The sequence below is a fragment of the Octodon degus genome, unplaced genomic scaffold (genome assembly GCF_000260255.1).
Source record: "Octodon degus isolate 3935 unplaced genomic scaffold, OctDeg1.0 scaffold00046, whole genome shotgun sequence".
Taxonomy (NCBI): Eukaryota; Metazoa; Chordata; class Mammalia; order Rodentia; family Octodontidae; genus Octodon; species Octodon degus.
The window spans coordinates 12,234,138-12,253,291 of record NW_004524622.1 but is presented as its reverse complement, the minus strand read 5'-3'; the positions used below and the strand labels follow the sequence as shown (position 1 = coordinate 12,253,291).

At 42.1% G+C, this 19,154-nt stretch overlaps 1 protein-coding gene across 2 annotated transcripts in view; it reads right to left on the bottom strand.

Moving 5' to 3' along the window:
* Positions 1-17,430, bottom strand: part of Slc16a12 (solute carrier family 16 member 12) — a 109,849-nt gene extending 92,419 nt beyond the window's left edge. Inside the window, exons 1-2 of one of the 2 annotated variants that reach the window (XM_023716182.1) lie at positions 16,965-17,430; positions 13,498-13,603 (exon numbers count right to left, since the gene is read on the bottom strand). The gene's annotated coding sequence lies outside the window, so the exon portion shown is untranslated. The remainder of the gene's footprint in view (positions 1-13,497; positions 13,604-16,964) is intronic. The other variant, XM_004632074.2, reaches the window with a different exon arrangement.
* Positions 17,431-19,154: the final 1,724 nt, after the last annotated feature.

Here is a 19,154-nt window from a genome sequence, read left to right as displayed (position 1 = left end):
GAGGGCTTGGAAAAATAAGTTACATGGAATCAGAGCAATTTATGCTTTCTGGAAATACATGTGTAATCCTAGTCGTATGAAATATCATCAAAAGAAATAAATGTATACTCCCAAAATAATAAAGTGTCATTCATACCATTCAAAAAGTTCCATGAACCAATCAGATTAGCATTATTTAAAAAAAAAAAAACTTTTATTTAGCTATCCTCTTTCAGAGAAATATCTTAAAAGTAGAAGCCAAAATTTGGAAAAGTTTATGCCACACTGTTGTGCAAAGCAAAGCAGGATGCACTTAAAAGGTATGTCTCTTACGTGCTCACTTCATGCTTTGTGAATGAAGCCCCTGGTCACCAAACTTAAACACAATAAAAATTCAAATTTGATTTCATTTTAAGGTTCAAATGAGACAAAAATATATACAAGGACTTAGCATTTGTAAACCCTTCCTCTTTTTCAAAAGCATAAAAATATACACACTCATATTTGGGAAATAAAAGGAACAGTGGAAAGAAAAACATTACGCATCTAGAAGCACATGCACACTTGGGGGGGGGTAAATTTCCTGTGCAGCAAATCCTGAACAACAAAGCAGAAGATCACCAGAGGCCAAGAAAAGATCAACTTTCTGAGGCCCACAGCCAGTTGCCACTTCTGTGCCACACAAGCCAGACACAGAACCCTTGGTGAATGTGGCCCCATGCCTGCTCTCTGCACCTCCCTTGAGCCTCAACGCTCGATCTCAGATCTCAGCTTAACTGAGATAGAAAAGTAAGTGTTTAGCAGAGTACCGTGAGTGTGGACATGGCCTGATGCACAGTTAGTGAGCAACAATGAGAAGCAATTAAGCCAGGAACAAGTGCGTAGAACATCTAAGTGCTCAGAAAATGGAAGTGTTGCATTGTTGTTGTTAGTGTTGCTGTTGGTGGTGGTGGTGGTGGTGGTAGTGATGATGGTGGTGGTGGTGCTATTGTTGCTGCTGTCAAATAGCAAATGATACATATTGGGATGGCTACTGAGAGTTTATTAAAAGTGCTTCCAATTCCCACAGTGATTCTAGAAGATAAAGGGAATGCTTGAAGAGGCTGACAATATGTCTAAGTTCATACTGCTCCCAATTGCTGAAGCTAGGGCCCTCATGGGCATCAAAAGCTCTTTTACCCAACAAGGGCATCTCAGTCTCATGATAACTTCCTCCAACCTTCTCTACATCATGAACCAGATTCCCAACACTCAGTCCACTTGAAATGGCTAATGAACATTTGCAGTAATCTTGTTCCCCCTGCAAGTGATGTTTGGTTTAAGGAAAGAGCAGTAACCCAATCTTATCGATGGAGCTGGGGAGATGGCTCAGTAGAATAAGCGCTTGCCTGGCAAGTGCAAGGGTCTGAGTTCAATTCCCAGTTCTGAAAAAAAAAAAAAAAAAAAAAAACAAACAGCAGAAAAGAAAAGAAAGAAAAAAATTTCTTGGGAAACAGTTCAGTGGCATAAGCATCCTCCTGGCAAGCGCATGGTCCTGAGTTCAATCTCCAGTACCGGGAAAAAAAGAAAAAAAAAAAGGAGAAGTCAATCTTATTGATGACTTGAGTAACAGCCTCTGGGATCTTCTAGGAAGGGCTTCCTCCCTGCCAAGGAGACATGAACACATGACCTCTCCCTACCCACTTGATGTTTCCTATCTCAGAGCAAACCTTCTGTCATACCAATGCTATAATGGGCTACTGGACTCTTTTAGAATATTTTGCTGAGTTTACACACCTATAATATTCAATAACGGAACTTAGAAAAAATGGGGTATACCTATGAATGTCCATTTTGTATCTGTGTATTCAAAGTGGTTGGGATAGATATATAGTTGCATTCTCTTAATGAATAGAATGATTTGTTCTAATGGTGTTTGTAAAGAGGATCACAAGTCCGCATCTTGTACAGCAATTAACCACTAAGAAGAATATATGCAGTGTATTATTTGTTGAAACTGTACTTCCGATTTGATTTGAAACTGTCTCATTGCTATCTGTTTATCAATGAAACTTTGAGAAAAAAAACCTTCTGTCATAGTCATCTTGAAATCATAAGGGGAATCGGGTTAAGAACAAAGTCAATGTATGACAGCAAGAGAGGAAAGAAAATCATAGAGAAGCAACACCAGACCCAGGCATTCTGCTCTTGGACAGCCTGCTACATGAAAAAATTATTTGCCTTACTCTAGAAACCTGTCCAAGTTGAAGTTTCTGTTCTTACATTTCCAGACATCCCCCCTCCCCATGCATTTTCTGTTCTTGCCATTTATGTATCAGCTTTAGTGTACATATTCTATTTCCATGTGCTAGTTACATATCTTCAGATGCAGGACTTGCTGGGCTCATATGAGGTCTAATTCTGATTCCTTGGACTGCTACGTGGGCAGAGGCGAGCAGACAGCGGCATGTACAGTTATACAAAGGCAATACGTGCACACTGGTTCCCATCAAACAACTAACTCTACACGCACAGGACACCACACTGAGTTTTACTGAAGCTTCCAGCCCCTCTCCCATGACCTCAACCCCCTAAGTCACAACACAGCCGCACAGCTGCAGGTCTGACTGTTTTCAGCTGCCTCTCCCTTTTCCAAAGCATGCTATATCACAAGCTATCAGGAGAAACAAAAAAGTCACAGTGGAACTAGGAGAAGAAGATTTCACCAAAGCATGTAATGTAGTCTTTTCTTCCAGAGCAATAAGGATTATTTGGCTAAAGCATTTGAAGTCACCTGAGGAATGTGCTTCTTTGCCAACTCATATTTCAAGCTCTTTTTTTAAAACTACAGTGCAAAATGTAAGCGAGTCACCCATTCCTTGACAATGTTTTATTGAGGCCATTAAGCACTTTTTGTATGATAAATACCAGCTCACCTTTTGTATCTTTTCCTACAACTGAGCATATTTGAGTTGCGGCTTTCTAAAGTCCAGACACCACTCCTTTTACAGTCAGCATATGTCCCCCATCTCCACAGTCGCAGCCTCAACCTGAAACCTTCATATTGCATACAATTCACCCACAATCCATCACTGTCATGCATGCCACAAGCCCCAGCACCAACTGAGCATCACACGTACTAGCCCCCACTTCTGAAATCCAGGGTTTCTGAGAGAGTTAAGTGTTTCTCTCTGATCCCAGCTTTCTCTCTTCCACAAATCTTTAACTCTTGAATTTTCACTGTGCCTGGTTTTCAGCCTCCTGTGCCTTGGGCTCCTTGTTGCTGCCCTGACTCCATCCTCTCAGCTGGTTCTGCTCCCCTTTTCTTCTCCTAAGAGACTAGAATGCATGACTTATCATCTCACCTCTTTCTTGCTGGTACCTCCACCCCCAGCACCCAAACTTCAGTGCCACAACAACCCAAAGATTCCAGTATTTCCACTGTCTTAACAGGTAAGACAGGTTTTGCCTGAAGAAATCTCCCAACTTTGTACATTATGAATTCCCGCAGGAACTAGGTGCTGGGTATGACTCAACAACAATATGTTGTAGGTCGGTGTTCCATGTGCTTATCATTTTCAGCATTAGAGTGGAACAGGCACCAGCTCTGTGTCCTGGCCCTGCCACTTAGTAGCTGTCCACGCAGGCAAGGTCTTAACCTCTCTGTGTTCAGTCATTTAGTTTTTCATTAGGACAGTAATTCTACCTTTACAGGGTTGCCAGAGGAATTTAGCAAGTTACACATGTAAAATAATTTTAAGGATGCTTAGACTATAGAAACATAGAGAGTGGTCAACACATGTTAGTGTAGAGAGAACCGAGCTCTGTGGAGTTTCCTTCCACTTCCTTCTTCTTACTTCTCACATGTACTCACATCCACAGACCCCCGCAACTTGTTTTTCCCTCGCTCAAAGGCTGATGGAATACTATAAAAGAAGTTAACTCTCCAAATAATCCCCTCCTTTCCTTTTTTTTTTTTTTTTTTTTTTTTTTTGCAGTACTGAGGATTGAACTTAAGGTCTTCATACCAAGCTATACTACTAACCCTTTGTATTTTGTTTGTTTGTTTTGTTTTGAGACATCTATAAGTTTGTCTTCCTAAGACACTGTTACCCAGGATGGGCTCAAATGAATGATTTTTTTATGCCTCAGCGTCCCAAAATTACTCAAATTATGAGTGTGCACTACTCTTCTACATTTGAATTAAGACTTTTTCATAGGCCTCTCCTTAGCCTATACACTTATTCAAATGTCCCTTCCCTTAAAGCAAAGGAAGAATGCAAGGGACACAAGAAAAGAAGAACCCAGAGGAATTGGATTTCAGCATATATTGCAAAAGAAACAAACCATATTGAAATTATAGCAAGTTCCATGCCAGCTGCTGGATGAACTAAACAGGATAGCTGAAGTACCACTCCAATGCCATGCCAATCATCGTAGACACAACATGGACCTACAATGGTACTCAGGAGTTATACAGCCATGCTGACATCAATAAGACAGCTCCTGCCCTCATGGTGGCCCCACAGTGAAGAGCAGCACACAGCTAGATAACTAGAGAAGAAAAAAGGTACAATGACTGAAGTATGCCCTGGGCATGATGTGAGCACAGTTCTCTCACATTCTGCTGTCCTCCGCTCTTTGGCCCACTGCCTAACTCTTTCACTCTCCCCTACATAACTATATCCAGACAAGTGATTTCAAGTGATCCCACTAATAATCAACGTTCACACTGTGAATTTTTTACTCAGAATATCCAACTTCCTACCCGAAATCTCTGCACTATTGTAACTGGGCACTCAGCACGAAGAATATAAATATAAAGACCAGCCTCACCATAATCCTTCGACCTTATTTCCTGTCTGTATCACTTCTCTGGTCACCCTCTGGGCCATTTCTTTAAACTTCATTCAAAAGCTAATTCTATCACTAAACCAAATGACATCCAACTCTTCTCTTCCAAGGCAAAAATGAAAGACCTCAGTGTCATTTGTACGACGCTAAATGCCAGCAATGACAAACCTATGCATGTGTGCTGTGGTAGGCTCGAAGAGCCCTCTCCTGCTCACACATGAGCCCAAGCCACTTTAACCAGATCTTAAAGTTGGCAGCTGATGTATTTTCCAAGTCTCAAAATACTTTTAGGAAATTCTACAACATTTGTAGACAATCCTACAAGCGTTCAGGAAATCTACAGGGAGTATTCTAGCATTGTAGCTGCTGCAAAGATTTCTATGGGTCCATAAAATGGATCCAGCCCTGTGTTTTCTTCTCCAGATAAAGCTGATTTTGAAGAACTTGATCTTTCCTGCTCACACTGGTGAGATTTTGTAAATCTGGAAATGAAGTTCTTGGAAAGAACTGAGGCGGGTTCTTTCCAGACAAGAAACACTTGAGAAGATGGAGTGTGAAGGCACGACACAGAGCAGCACCATTGGCAGCTCTGAAGACGAAGTCCTTGACAGTGACCTTCTCCACCAAATCATCTGAAGTCAGTGCAAGCACTTGGGCTGCTTCTCACACTTTGTTTGGGTCATTGCTTGTGAGCAGCTGTATTCAGCTTTGAATTACAGCATTGTAGCTGCTGCAAAGATTTCTATGGGTCCATAAAATGGATCCAGCCCTGTGTTTTCTTACTTCTCCAGATAAAGCTAAATTTGAAGAACTTGATCTTCCAAATCTGATAAAAGAAACCAACTAACAGATGACCTGAGTGCTGCACGTGTTGTTCTCAAACTAACAAAGTATGAGCCAAGGTTTGATGACTAGCATGAACACAACAGCAAAGATCACACTCACTGTGCAAATGCATGCCACAGGCAAACCTTTATCTTTCAGTGAAAAGCTGTTTGTGTCACTGAAAGGCTCTGTCCTTGTGTTTTTTCTTTTAAGACAAAAGATGTTAGCATATGAGTTGCTTTTTCTAAGTTAAAAGCTCAGTATTCTTGTCTCATTGCAGTGTGGACACTGTGTGATAGATAAGTGGGTTTTGAGTTGCAGTCAGAGCACTTGGCTTGCTGTTATTGCTCTACCCCAGCCCTAGGCTTGATCTCATCTAGTGCCCTGGAGAGATGTCAGCCCTGTGGCACCGCCGTGGAAAGCCAGCAGTATTTTCAGCCACACTGCACCCTTCCACCTCAGTGCCTTTGTACCTCATGCTGCTACTACCTAGAATGCTAATATGAATCTCTGCACATCCTTAATGGCTTAGCTAGCCTGGCAGCCATGAGTACCTCTGCATCCAAACTCCTTTCACAGGTGGTCACTATAGTGATTCTCGGTATACAAACTCGTCCTCCCTAGGAGATGGAGGAGATGTCCTCCATCAGTGCTGGCTCCTAGATGTTTATGTAGAAAACATTTGCCTGGTGTAGAGGTACATTCATCAAGTTTTTGTCACATTGTTTAAGCAGAGCATTTTTATTAGAGACTTTACAGAAAATAAGTTCCATTTTCATTTAATCAAATCTCAGCTTCTGCTTAAAACTATTAAAAGTAAACTGAAATATTACCTTAATTCAGCCTGCACTTAACTTAGCCAACTAAGTCCATTAAGACTATAGAAAGAAAGCAGAATAGGCGAGGAAGATTCTGAGATACAAGTCTGAGGTTATTTACTATTCAGCATCATTTGAAATTTTAGTGAGACCATCAGCTTTAATAAGATTAGAAGATGTGGCTGTCTTTATCTACTGTATTTGAGGCAAAAAGATAAAGAAGTCGTCCTAAAGAAATAAAAAAGAAATTTAAAAGATATGTAGGCCTTAATCTCTAAAAACACGACCAGTGCCTTTTTCACTGTTAAGCAACTATTAAGTAACACCCTAGCTACCAAGTAAAATACTTCATACAATTACCTTATTTATTCATGACCTAAGGACTTTGGCTTTCTCAGAGAGTGCTTGTGAGTTTTTAAATTAAGTTAATAAATTGTTGCCTCGGAGTTTCGTGACTTAAACTTCCCAACAGCAGTTTAGCACTGGGGGTGGGGTCTGGGTCAGCAAAACCCAGGCAGTCACAGGTCCAGGTAGGAAGAGAACTCAGCCCAGGGCTCTCACAAGAACACACCCAGGACTCCACAAGGGAAAAGAGCTAAGACACGATGCTAGAGTCTGGGTCTTAACTTTTATTTTTATTTTTTATTATTTACTTATTTTTGTATTTTAGGGAGGGGCCTACAGGGTGTTCAGGGTCTCACTACTAGATCAGACTCGTAGTGATCCACCTGTTTACAGCCTCCCAAGAGCTGGGATTATAGGCACGTGCCACCACACCGAGTCTCACCTGCCGTCTCAGCGTGCCCCAGGGGTAGGGCCAGCATGCAGGCCCAGGGTAGAGTCCGGGTTTTAAAGCTCCAGAAACCGCACTATTTCTTCATAAACCATTTTATGTTTAAAAAAAAAAAATACAACAGCTGCCTGAACGGCTAAATTCACTAGATGATCACTGAGTTTTACACTCTTGACACACATACTGAAGATGCTCTAAATACATGTGCAGGATGGAAAGTCTGCTGAAAGTGTAGAAACTGCTTTGCATTTTTCTCTAATCCCACCCAAACGTATTACCCTTCACATGCCTACACACAAACACTCATGTTCCAACTCTTCTGATGGTGCATAAGCTCATATGGGAAAATATACAATTAAAATGTGGAAAGCGCACATCACTGACTAGATGTGCACTGTGTCCATGTGAAGGCTGGGAAGGGTGCCTGGCCCAGAATTTTATTTTTGACCCATCTTGCCTCTCTGTAAACCTTCCACAGAAGGCGCACAACCTGAGCTGAGCCTCCCTGGCCATAATTCCCAACACATATTTCTTGCTCTGAACACAAGTCTCCCTGTGCACTTGGCCTGCTCTCCCCACGAGCACCAGATTATTGGGTTGTAAGGCCTAAGTCTCCTGTCCTTTTTCAGCACAGACACATAACAGTAGCTGAGAATCACTATGGGCTACAAAGACACAAACCAAATCCAGCAGGAAAAGGGAAGGAGAACCTTGAAGATTAGGTAGTCACGGCATGACAAACTTATTTTAACCAAGAAATCCTTTGTTCAAATAAAGTCTTACCTGGAACCCCAACATGTGACATTAAGAATCGCACACTTGCTCACATTGCCAACGGGCCAAGAGTAAAGCCCTAACCTGGCAGGTGACACCTTCTCTCCCTCTACCCATCGTCCCTGCATACTGTAAGATCTCTGAAAGGGCTCCTTGACGTCCCCAGATTTTTAAAATTAAGTCAATAAATTGTTGAGCTTTTGTTCAGAAAGTACAAGTCAAGAGCCATAAAGATGCCACATTTTAAATACAAAAACTAATAATTAAAGAAAAAAATGGGAAACCTAATTGATAACAGTGAGTGAGAATCTACACCAGTATTAAAAATAAGAACAAACATTCAAAATAAATTCAGAAAAAAAATTATAAAACTAAATTCAGAGCTGGCCAGATAGCTCAGCAGACTGAAGGGCCTGCTTAGGCAGAGTGCCGTGGCCGGGGTTCAATCCCAGGCCTGCCATTCTGGCCCCACCCTTGGGATGCACTGAGAGGGCGACTGAGGCTGGGCGTCCTGGTGCACGCCTGTCATTCCAGCACGTGGGAGGAGGATCACTACAAGTCTGATTCTGTGTACTGAGACCCTGTACTAAATGCATTAAAATAAACAAACAAACAAATTCAGTTCTAAGGAGTCTAGTTGGTCAGTATCTTTCAGGCACCAGGTCAATCACCTCCTCACCCTTTCTCGATGATAATGAGTCCCAGTAATCAGGAAACACTTTGTCATGGAAGGAGAAGCCTGGCCTCGGGTCTCCCTCTGGCTGCCTCCATGAGGTCTCTCCCTCCTGCCTGCACTCCCCCCATGAGGCCATCCACTGAAGTGCAGTGGCACCCAGGGGCTTCACCAGAGACAGCGGATGCTGCTGCCAGATCTTCGAGCTTCCGAACCTGTGAGCTAAATAAATCTCTTCTCTTTACAAAGAACTTCATTTCAGGTATTTTGTTATTGCCATTGAAAACAGATTAATTAACACAGTTCATTTGATTGTTCTGACACACAAACACCAGTTTAATGAATCTAACAGAAGTTAAAAATCAGTGAAAATTCATTCAACCATTGGAAGAAAGCTTCCCCTATACTAAATGAGCACTGTATACACAAATACTTTTTTAAAAAAATGGGCTGGCCAAATAGCTCAGCAGATTAAAGCACCTGCAAGCAGGTGCAGGGGCCAGGGGTTCAATCCCCAGGCCTGCCGTGCGGGTCCTACCCCCAGGGCACAATGAGATGGCAGTTGAGACTGGGCTTGGTGGAACATGCCTGTAATCCCAGCTCTTGGAAGGCTGTAAACAAGAGAATCACTACAAGTCGATCTAGTAGTGAGATCCTGAACACCCCGTAGACCCATTCCTAAAATACAGGAAAAAAAAGTAAGAAAAGAAAAAAAAATGAGAAGAAAGCAGGGATGATTAAATTATTCTCACCAGACATGTTGAAAATATAACATTATAGCAATTTGCTTCAATAGCTTTTTTCTTATGAAGAGTAAAATTATGAAATATTTTATAAATTTATAGTTCTCAATCCTGGCTTTACATGTACTTTACAAGGGAGTTTTTAAAACCACAGATGCCCTGGTCCTAGTCAAAATCTACTGAATTGGATTTTTTATTTTTTTCTTTTAATATTTTCCTTTTTCTTTTCTGTCCAGTATATACTGAAGTACTGGGGAACTGAAACCAGGGACTTCAACTGAGCCATATCCCCAACTCTTTTTTTTTATTTTCCATTTTGTGACAAGAATTCCCTAAGTCACTAAGGTGACCAGTATGGGCTGAAACTCATTGTCCTCCTGCCCCTTCTTCCAAGCAGCTAGCAGAATGAAATTTTTTAGAGTGAGACCTTGGTGTTAGTATTCTTTGTTTCTTTCCCTGGATGATTTTAATGTGCAGTCAAGAGCTGAGGACACAGCTCAGTGGCAGTGTGCCTGGCTGGCAAGCGCAAGATATGTAATCAATGTTGAGAACCACTGATAGAGTCTTGAATTAATTGATTTATTGATACTAAGTTGTAAGGTATTGTTCTGCACAAGCCACATTTTTTGTGCCTTTTTTTTTTTTTTTTTTTTTTTTTTTTTTCTTTTTTGTTTTTTTCTGTTTTTTTTTGGTGGAACCAGGGATTGAACTCAGACCCTTGCACTTGCCAGGGAAGCACTTATTCCACTGAGCCATCTCCCTGGCCCCAAGCCACATTTTTTTTGACATCGGTTATACCTGTGACCTTCAGTTAACCTTATATGTAATGACCTAATTATGATAGTTAATATTTTTTGTTGTTGTTCTCTCATTGACCCATATCTAACTGAAGAAGCAACTTTTTCCTAAAGCATATTTTCCTTGACGTGAGTACAAGACTTCGTTTCTTTAACGGTGCCTCCGTGGGCCATCACGTGGCTATTCTGCAGTTACAGATTGAGAGAGTTGGAGTTGATATTTGAAGAAATACAGCTGGTTTCAATAGATAAATATGAGCTCATTTCCATGGAAAGCATTTCACCAAGCACAGCAGAGTTACAAAAATACTACCAGTTGTCTCTCAAAGAAGTAATTATGTTCTTAGTTTGTCATATGACAAATATACTACAAAATAATAAGTTGCTTTCAGGAATATTTTGAAAAATTATAGTCTACAAATGTCCTGGGTGATGACTTTTAAGCATTGGTATAGTTAATAAGACTTGGGGGAAGGTATAGCTGACTTTTATAATGATTTCAAAGCTTGAAAAATGTAATCATAAGTGATTAATCCCATGCTTATAAGAGGTTAATAAACAGAAATTTCTATACTGGTACAGAGATAAGCTGTTTTTAAGACATATTAGGAGCCCTCAGAAATTGAAACATTTTGAAGAAATAAAAAACATTTGAAGAAATTTAAAAAAAACCCACCTCTCTCATCTGAAGTAATTAGAAGTCACTAGAAATAGACTCAAAAAGTTGACACAACATATTTCAAGAATTTATTTCAAGGGGCCAGACGGTTAGCTCAGCCAACTAAAGCACCTGCTTAGGCAGAGCACAGCAGCTGGGGTTCAATCCCCAGCATGCCGTGACCCAGCCCCACACCCAGGTGCACTGAGATGGAGATTGAGACTAGGTGTGGTGGCGTGCACTTGTAATCCCAGTGCTTGGGAGGCTGAAAACAGGAGGATCACTATTGAGTCCGATCTATGTAGTGAGACCCTGTAGACCCTGTAGACCCTGCCCTAAATTCATAAAAAATAAAGAATTTATTTCAATGTTAATCACACAAATAAATATAAAGGCATTCACTAATCTTTGGATATTGAGTCATGACTGGAATTTTTTTGCATTTTTTGGCTAAGCCATGCCCCTGGTTCTTGCTTGTATTTGAAGTGGGCCAGGATATTTAAGAAGCTTATAAAAGACCTCAGTACAAAGAACACCTAGATATTTTTGCTATACTTTCCCAATATGTTGTATCTGTACATTCTACTTCTAAGTAGTGATTTATTTCTTCATGTTGCTATCTTAAGTTTTACATTCTTTTTTTTAATAAACTGAGATAAAATCATATAACATAAACTTCACTGAATTAATCACCCTGAAATATATACTTCTGTGGCTTTTGGTATATTCACAATATTCTGCAACCGTCACCATGTTCTAATCTCAGAACACAGCCATCGCTCGAGAAAGCAGCTTGGGCCATTATCACTCGCCCCTCCCCCCAGTCCCATCTCCTGGCAACCAGTGATCTGCATGTCTCGGGATCTGCTTCTCATCTGTGGCCTTTATGTACCTAACTTCTTTCACTTTATATTTTGAAGGTTCATTCATTTCCCAAAATATGTGGCTGCTTCATACACATGCCTTATTTTAATGGCTGCTTGCCATAATTTGGATATTGAATTTCTCTCCAAAGTGTCTAAGGCGGCTGTGGTGCACACCCACAATCCCTGCACTTTGGAGGTTGGGGGAGGACGATCTCAAGTCCAAGGCCAGTGTAGGATATGCAGTGAGTTCAAGGCCAACTCAACTATCTAGCAAAATCCTATCTCAGAAACAACAGATCTCCAGCCTTTTGGCTTTTGGCTACACTGAGTGAAAAAGAATCATCTGGTGCTGCATATAAAATATATAATATACTTATTGCGTATAACTAGAAAATCTTTATTTTTTATAATTTAATTTATTAAATCATTTTACAAAATAACAAAGGCCCAAGGCTTAATAATTAAATAAAATTACTTGGGGGGGCAGGGATATAGCTCAGCAGCACAAGCGCATGGTCCTGAGTTCAATCCCCAGTACCACAAAAAAAAAGAGAGAGAAAGAAAGAATAATATTTCTGTGGCTGGTGAGATAGCTCAGCAGCCTCAGCACCTGCCTGACAAGCACAAAGACCTGGGTTTGATCTCCCAGTGCCGCATGCCCTGCTGGCCCTACCCCAGGCCCACTGAGCTGGCCACTGAAACCAGGTGTGGTGCTACACACCTATAATCCCAGAGCTGGGGAGGCTGAAACAGGATCACTATGAGTCTGAGCTGCATAGTGAGACCCTATACCAAATACATAAATTTAAAAAAAGAAAAAGAATACTTCCATGTCTCCTTAAAAACAAAAACCACCTGTCTTCCCTGCCATGCAAAATTCAGAGAGGTTGAAATAGTATTATTGGTAACTCCTGCGTGTACTTGACAAGTTGCTTACACACGGGTCACACGCGACTGACATACACGGGTTGCAATTCAACTGTGCATGGTGGGTGCAAGCGGCAGAGTTTCCCTGCCCTGTTTGGTGTGCTCTTGTGCCCTATGCAATCCACACTAGACCACCTGCAATGAAGTACTAGAAAATATAGCCAAAAATCACAAGGTAATGTTGTTTATCTTATACACTCAGAGCCTTGGGTCGGCTGGGCCTGTCTTCAAGGCATGGTTTCCAGGATAGCACTGTTTATTGGGAAGTGGCAGAAACTTTGAAAGGCAAGACCTTCTGTGTTGTCTTAGGTAACTAGTGTCATGCTCTTAAGGGGATTGTTGGACCACGCACATCCTTCTTCTGCCTTTTTGTGCTCCCTGGCGATGCAGCGAATGTTCTCAGCTGTGCATTCTCAACATTGCTACACAGTCACCAGCCGCAGACACAAAACCGTGGGTCTGCTTGATCTTGGACTGGAATCCCCAAAGCCCTGAGTCAAAACAAATCTTTTTGCAAGGTATTTCAGGTATTTCATTGCAGTAATGTGAACTAACACATGGACCCTTGGGGAAATAAACTTAGTTTTCAAAGAACGTGTTCTGTTTTGGCACGCATGTTATGTTGCAAAATTATAGTATCAAATACAACTGGTATAAACAGCACTGTGACCAAACACCAGAGGAAATATGCACCTGAGCCAGAAAGAACAAAATATACCAATTTATTATACGATAGCAGTGGCGACAGTGATCTCTGTGCTCTGAGCAACAATCAGTGTGTGTTCCACAGGGGAACAAGAACATTGGTTACCTCCACGAGTCACTTTAGTATTGGTCAGTACTCCACTCCCTCTGATATTAGTGGGTCCGGAAGTGATTAAGCATCTGTTATACAACAGCACAGCCTCAACAGGTCCCTAAAAGGAAATCTTTTGTTTTCAAAAAGAAGCAGGTGGGGAAGGGGATGGAGCTCATCCCCTAGTAGAGTTTGGCTAATGTGCACAAGGCCTCAGAGGAGAAGGAGCAAGGACAGTAGGGTGAGGGGGAAGAGGAGGTCCTAGAAGTGTTTTCTTTTATGTTGCAGTGCAAGCTATTTCTGTGTCTCTGTATCCTCTATGTCTGTCAGCACAGAACAAGAGGTGCTCAAAGTGTAGCCTCTACACAAATCATGAAAAGGGACTGGTTCAATACATATTTGTTAAATCAGTAAATTAATAAGTACAGTGTGTTAGATACTAAATGGCACATATTGTTACTTGGCTAGAAGAACTTGCCTTATCATCAATGTACAGTAAACAAAAGAGAGCTACAAATCTGGAGGGGCAAAGTGGTTAATGAATGAAGAAAACAATTGACTGCTCTGGGTGCTGAGCAGCCTTTGGAGATGGTGGCTCTTCCCAAGCACTGAACAGAGATCACATTTTAATAGGACACTGTTAGATAATGACACTTTCTGGTGTGCTTTGATGGCAAACAAATTAAAAACAGAGACAGAGTCTTCATGCTTAAAACATCCCTAAATCTTCAACTGTGGATATGGTTTTTCTCAAATTATACCACCTTACTTGATGAGTTTTTAGATATATTAAAAATGTGTTTTAGATATACTAAAAAAACAGCTTTTAATTTGTTGGTGTTTAAAAGCAAAGCAATTGGTTCAATGAAGAATGTAAAATAATGAACAAACACAGCACTGATTTTATTTGGCTGTATACAACAAAAAAATTGCCAAGTTCATTCTGATAAGATTTTGTTAAGAACAACAAACATGACTGAACTTGAAAATCATGCTGTTTTGAGGAAAATGCATTTGAGAGGATTTGGGAATGCTTAAAACTGAAATTTCTGATTTAAAGAAAGTGCCTCGATGGTGACAGGTGTACCAATAGTCACAACCCTTTGCACCCTTTAAGAAGGAGAGCAGGGGGCAATGTAAAGCGAACACAACCAAAACAGAACACTATCTTCTTAAAGAACTAGCTGCATCTTACACGCTAACACAACTGCAGGCTCCAACATTAACACAGTAGAACTCACACTTTTGAGCAAACAAACGTCCATGCTTCAGTAAGTTTAAAGTCACCGCACTGAAGTTGCTGCAATAAAGGAAATGGATTCCAAATGAAAGTACTTTAAATGAAGATGGGAACTATTATTTATGTAACATACGCAGTCCTTAACCGTCAGAGCAGCAACTTCATTGTTTTCCATAATTACAAAAGCAATTGATCTATGGAATCAGAAGCAAGACAGACTGGAATATTTGTGTTTATTTCCATTCTTTAGATAAAACTGACAGCCTCTCCTATCTAACTTGCAAAGTCCTGGACAATTCTCAGAAGTAAATGTAACTGGAGCTTTATGAATCAAAGTTCTTTGTTTTGTACACAGACCTCTCCAAAACATTCAGCAAAGCACTCAGCAATAGTAGATACTCAATAAATATATGTTAAATTGAATTAAATGTAAAAACTACATAGCGCAATACAATGTTAAGTTAGTTTTAATTGCAAGCCATGACTTCCAGCAAAGGTTACGGTATTAAACAACAAACAAATGGTCTCCACTAGGCCATTTCTCAAGCCAGCTCTAATTCCATAAATCACACTTTACGTGTGATCACAGCTTTAACCTGGCACCACCACAGAAACCACAGAATTAGAAGAAACCCCAAAGACAGACATGGGTGGATTTACTTTGGTTTTTTGTATTTTTAGTACAGGATCTACAGGATCTCACTACATAGATCAGACTTGTAGTGATCCATCTGTGTTCAGCCTCCCAAGAGCTGGGATTATAGGCGTGTGCCACCACACCCAGTCTTATTCTTTGTTTTGATTGATTACTTTTTTTTAACTTAGGGTGTATTTATACATTCAATATAAAAAATAAATATTACTCAAAACTAAGGATTGATAATTTTTAATTATGCTACAAAGTGAATTTGACTAAGTTAACCTGTCTCATCTATTTGAGAATCCTCTCAGTTATACAAGGATAGCTGGGTATGGTGTCACAAGCCCATAATCCCAGCTCTCTGGAGACAGATGCAGGAGAAACACGGTGAGTTTGAGGCCATCCTGGGCTACATAAGTGAATAAAAAAAAAAAAAAAAACAGACAAGAAAATCGTGACTAGGTGGCTCTGGTCACAGCATTTTTGTTCAGAATGCTGGAGTTCAAATGCAGGGTAGGGGAAGAGAAGGCCTGGAGTCCTGGTTGGCTCCAGCTGGTGAACAGCTCGGCCAGCCCTTGAGGACCCAGTGTTGGGGGTCCTGGGCTGTAAGGCAAATAACTTAAACCTGACGAACTCTAAAGTCCTTTTCAGGGCTAAGCTCCTGCAATTGTGAATGACCAAGTCCAGTCCCTCAGGGACTCCTTCCTTTCTGCAATAGACACAGGCTGGGCCCATTGGGAGGCTCCCCCACATTAGCCCTGGGCCTGCCTGACTTCGTCCATGAAGCAGGGGAGGCGGTTGATGACTTTAAAAACCAGGCAGCTTGGATACCTGTGGAGACACTGTTTCTGAATTTGGCAGGCCTGAAGATTTTCCTCCTGGGCAGAGCTGGCAGGGTTTCTGGAATGGTCAGCTTTCAACTAAGAATCATTTAGAGGGAACTAATTAGAGGCCCTTTAAAATGAAAGTGTTTGATTTAGAATGCTGAGTTGTGGGCTGGCACTGAAGTTTGTACTGCTTTTCATTGTGGTAAAACATAATATTAATATGAAATTTAATCTATTACAAGCTGTGAAGATTGGTGTGTTTTTAATAGACGACACTGGGGAAATAAATATTAATGTCATTAGAAATGCAATGAACACAACAGACTCCAAGAAAAATCTGGAAATCTACCTTTGGTAACCAAAGGAGCCCAAGATGAGAACAGCTCCCTCTCTTGCCACAGCCCCCGGAGCCCTGGAGCGGGCACAACAGAGCCGGCACCTGTCTCTTTTTAGCCCAGTGAGCCTGCCCAGCAACCCAAGAGCGGGTCCCACACTCAGGTGTGGACTGGACGCAGGGATGAAGAACGGAGCTGCCCGATCCTCCGCCAGCTCCAAGCCCTGTCTGGCCCCAAAAGATGCCTGAGTCACCGGAGAGCGGGAAGAGGGAGCCAAAGGAGTTTCCCAGCCCAGGCTCTGGCGATCCGCAGGCTGCATTCGCCCGCGACGCTGCGCCCCAGACGGCTGGACCCGACCAAGCTCCAGCGCTCCGAGGGCGCAGACCGCCCGACCCCGCGCGGGCTTCGACACGCGCCCCAGCCCAGCCCGCCGTCCTCACCTCGCGGGGACCGCTGCAGCCCTGGTGGCGGTGGCGCGCAGACATGTCCCCGGACGCTCCCGCCGAGCCGCGTCCCTGCACCGGGCCCCTCCTCTGGCCACAGGCGCCGCGGTCCGCGCTTCCGAGGGGCGGGGAGCCAACTGCCGGAGGCGCCAGCGCGGCTCAGCCTGGGGCCTCGGGAAGTGTCGGCGAGGAAAGCGGGTGGGGCAACACCAGAGGCTCGCCCCGAAAGGCTAGCTCAGTCCCGCCATTTCCGCGAGGGACTTTGCCCCGCAGTCCAAGGGGGTATATCTGTGGGATTTCTGCGCTACTGCTGGGGCCTGGCCTGGGCGAGGGGCTCCGGGAGGCGGACGCCTCGAGGTTATGCAATGCCGCATGCAGGGTGGCTCCGCTCCGAGCTCACACAGGGACTGCTGGACGCGCACCCCCGACTGAGCAAGCAGAGTAGGTCTGGTGTTCCCCAAAAAGCTTTTCTCCACAGGGTCAAAGAACAAGATCTTGAGCAGGAATGGGATTCTTTCAGGAGTATCTGTCAAAAACAAGATACCAGCCAACCAGTGGTAACTCCCGGGCAGCACAGTACACTGAAATGCCAGAGTGCACCTTTTAAGCGGAAACTAAACACCGAGTCCAGGGGCCTCGTGCTTTCTCTACTGCAAATGTGTACTTAGCCTAATAGTAGCCAGCTGTACATCTCAGTACCTCTCACTGAAGGATACAGAAAATAATCTATGTATTTGTCCAATTAGTATAATGAACAGCAAGGAGTGTGCAGGTTTCCAAAAGTGGCAAAATGGGACGTTTACCCACATGATCTGCTAACTGGTTTTGGTATCTTTCCCTGAGCATCACAGAAGGTCCAATAGACTCACACTACTCCAGAATTTTTTTTTTAAGTTTTCTTTTGATTTTCCTGGCAGAAGTAATCCAATTCAGAACAATGACAGATTAAAAAAAAAAAAAAAAAAAAAAAAAGATTTGCAAGTTTTGGAGGAGGTCAAAAGTGAACCATCAATTTAAACATGCATGGAAGATGAAGACACTCTGTTATGTTAAAAGACATGCTTTCATACCAGAAGACTGGTGTGAATGGATGAAGATGATGACTTGGACAGTGGCCATGTGTTCCTCTGACAATGAGATAGAGCAAGAATTAACAGACAGACAAGGGGACTGCAGACCCCTTGATTCAGAGGACGATAAGTACATATTTAATAAGTCAGCATGTTTCACAAGGGCCATAGAACCAAGTGGAATGATCAAGTGTTAGAACTCTGTGCAGAAATACAATATAGGTCCTGGTAAGGGTGAAACCTGTTGGACAAAATGCCAGAATGTCGACTTAGTTTTGGTTGACACAGTTATCCTAGAACTGAGCCCTCAGGTTGCTATTCTTACAGCAATAAGCTGAGTGATGCGAGCAGAGCTGCTGCTCATAGCTCCCAAGCTAATTGGAATGCGACGCTGGACAATCGCTGTGCCAGTTTCTAACCATGTTACATTTTCTAACAGATCACAAGTTGACCAGCACAGGAACTGTACACAGGAACAAAACAGAAATTCCAAGAAATGCTGCAATTTCAAAACAGAGAATTGTTTTGTACAGTTTTCGGACTTCAGGAAGATATAACATTGGCATTGTATATGGCACAGAAAAGCAAACAGGTGTTATTAATGTCAACATTCCACCAGGATGGGAAAATATCAGTAGGAAAATCTTGGCAACATGCAAGCTAAGGAGGAAACTTTCTACAACAAAACCAAAGATGGAGTAAAAGTTGATGATGAGTTATTCAGCAACTATAATGCCACTCAAAACACAAAACATTAGCCAATGGTTGTGTTTTACTCAGTCCTAAACCTGTAGGACATAAATAGCTTGATGGTTTGCAAAGAAAATAACAAGTACAAAATACCACAGAGAAATTTTCTTACAGAGTTAGGACTGCGACACAAGAGATCATTTATTTTTTATTTGGTACAGGGTCTCACTATGCAACTCAGACTCATAGTGATCCTTCTGCCTCAGCCTCCCCAGTGATGGGATTACAGTCATGTGCCACCAGGCCCAGTTTCAGGGCCCAGTATAGCATGTGGTACCAGGATTCAAACGCAGGTCCTTATGCTTGCCAGATAGACACTTAAACCTCTGAGCTATCTTCCTGGCTCCATAAGAGATCATTTAAAACA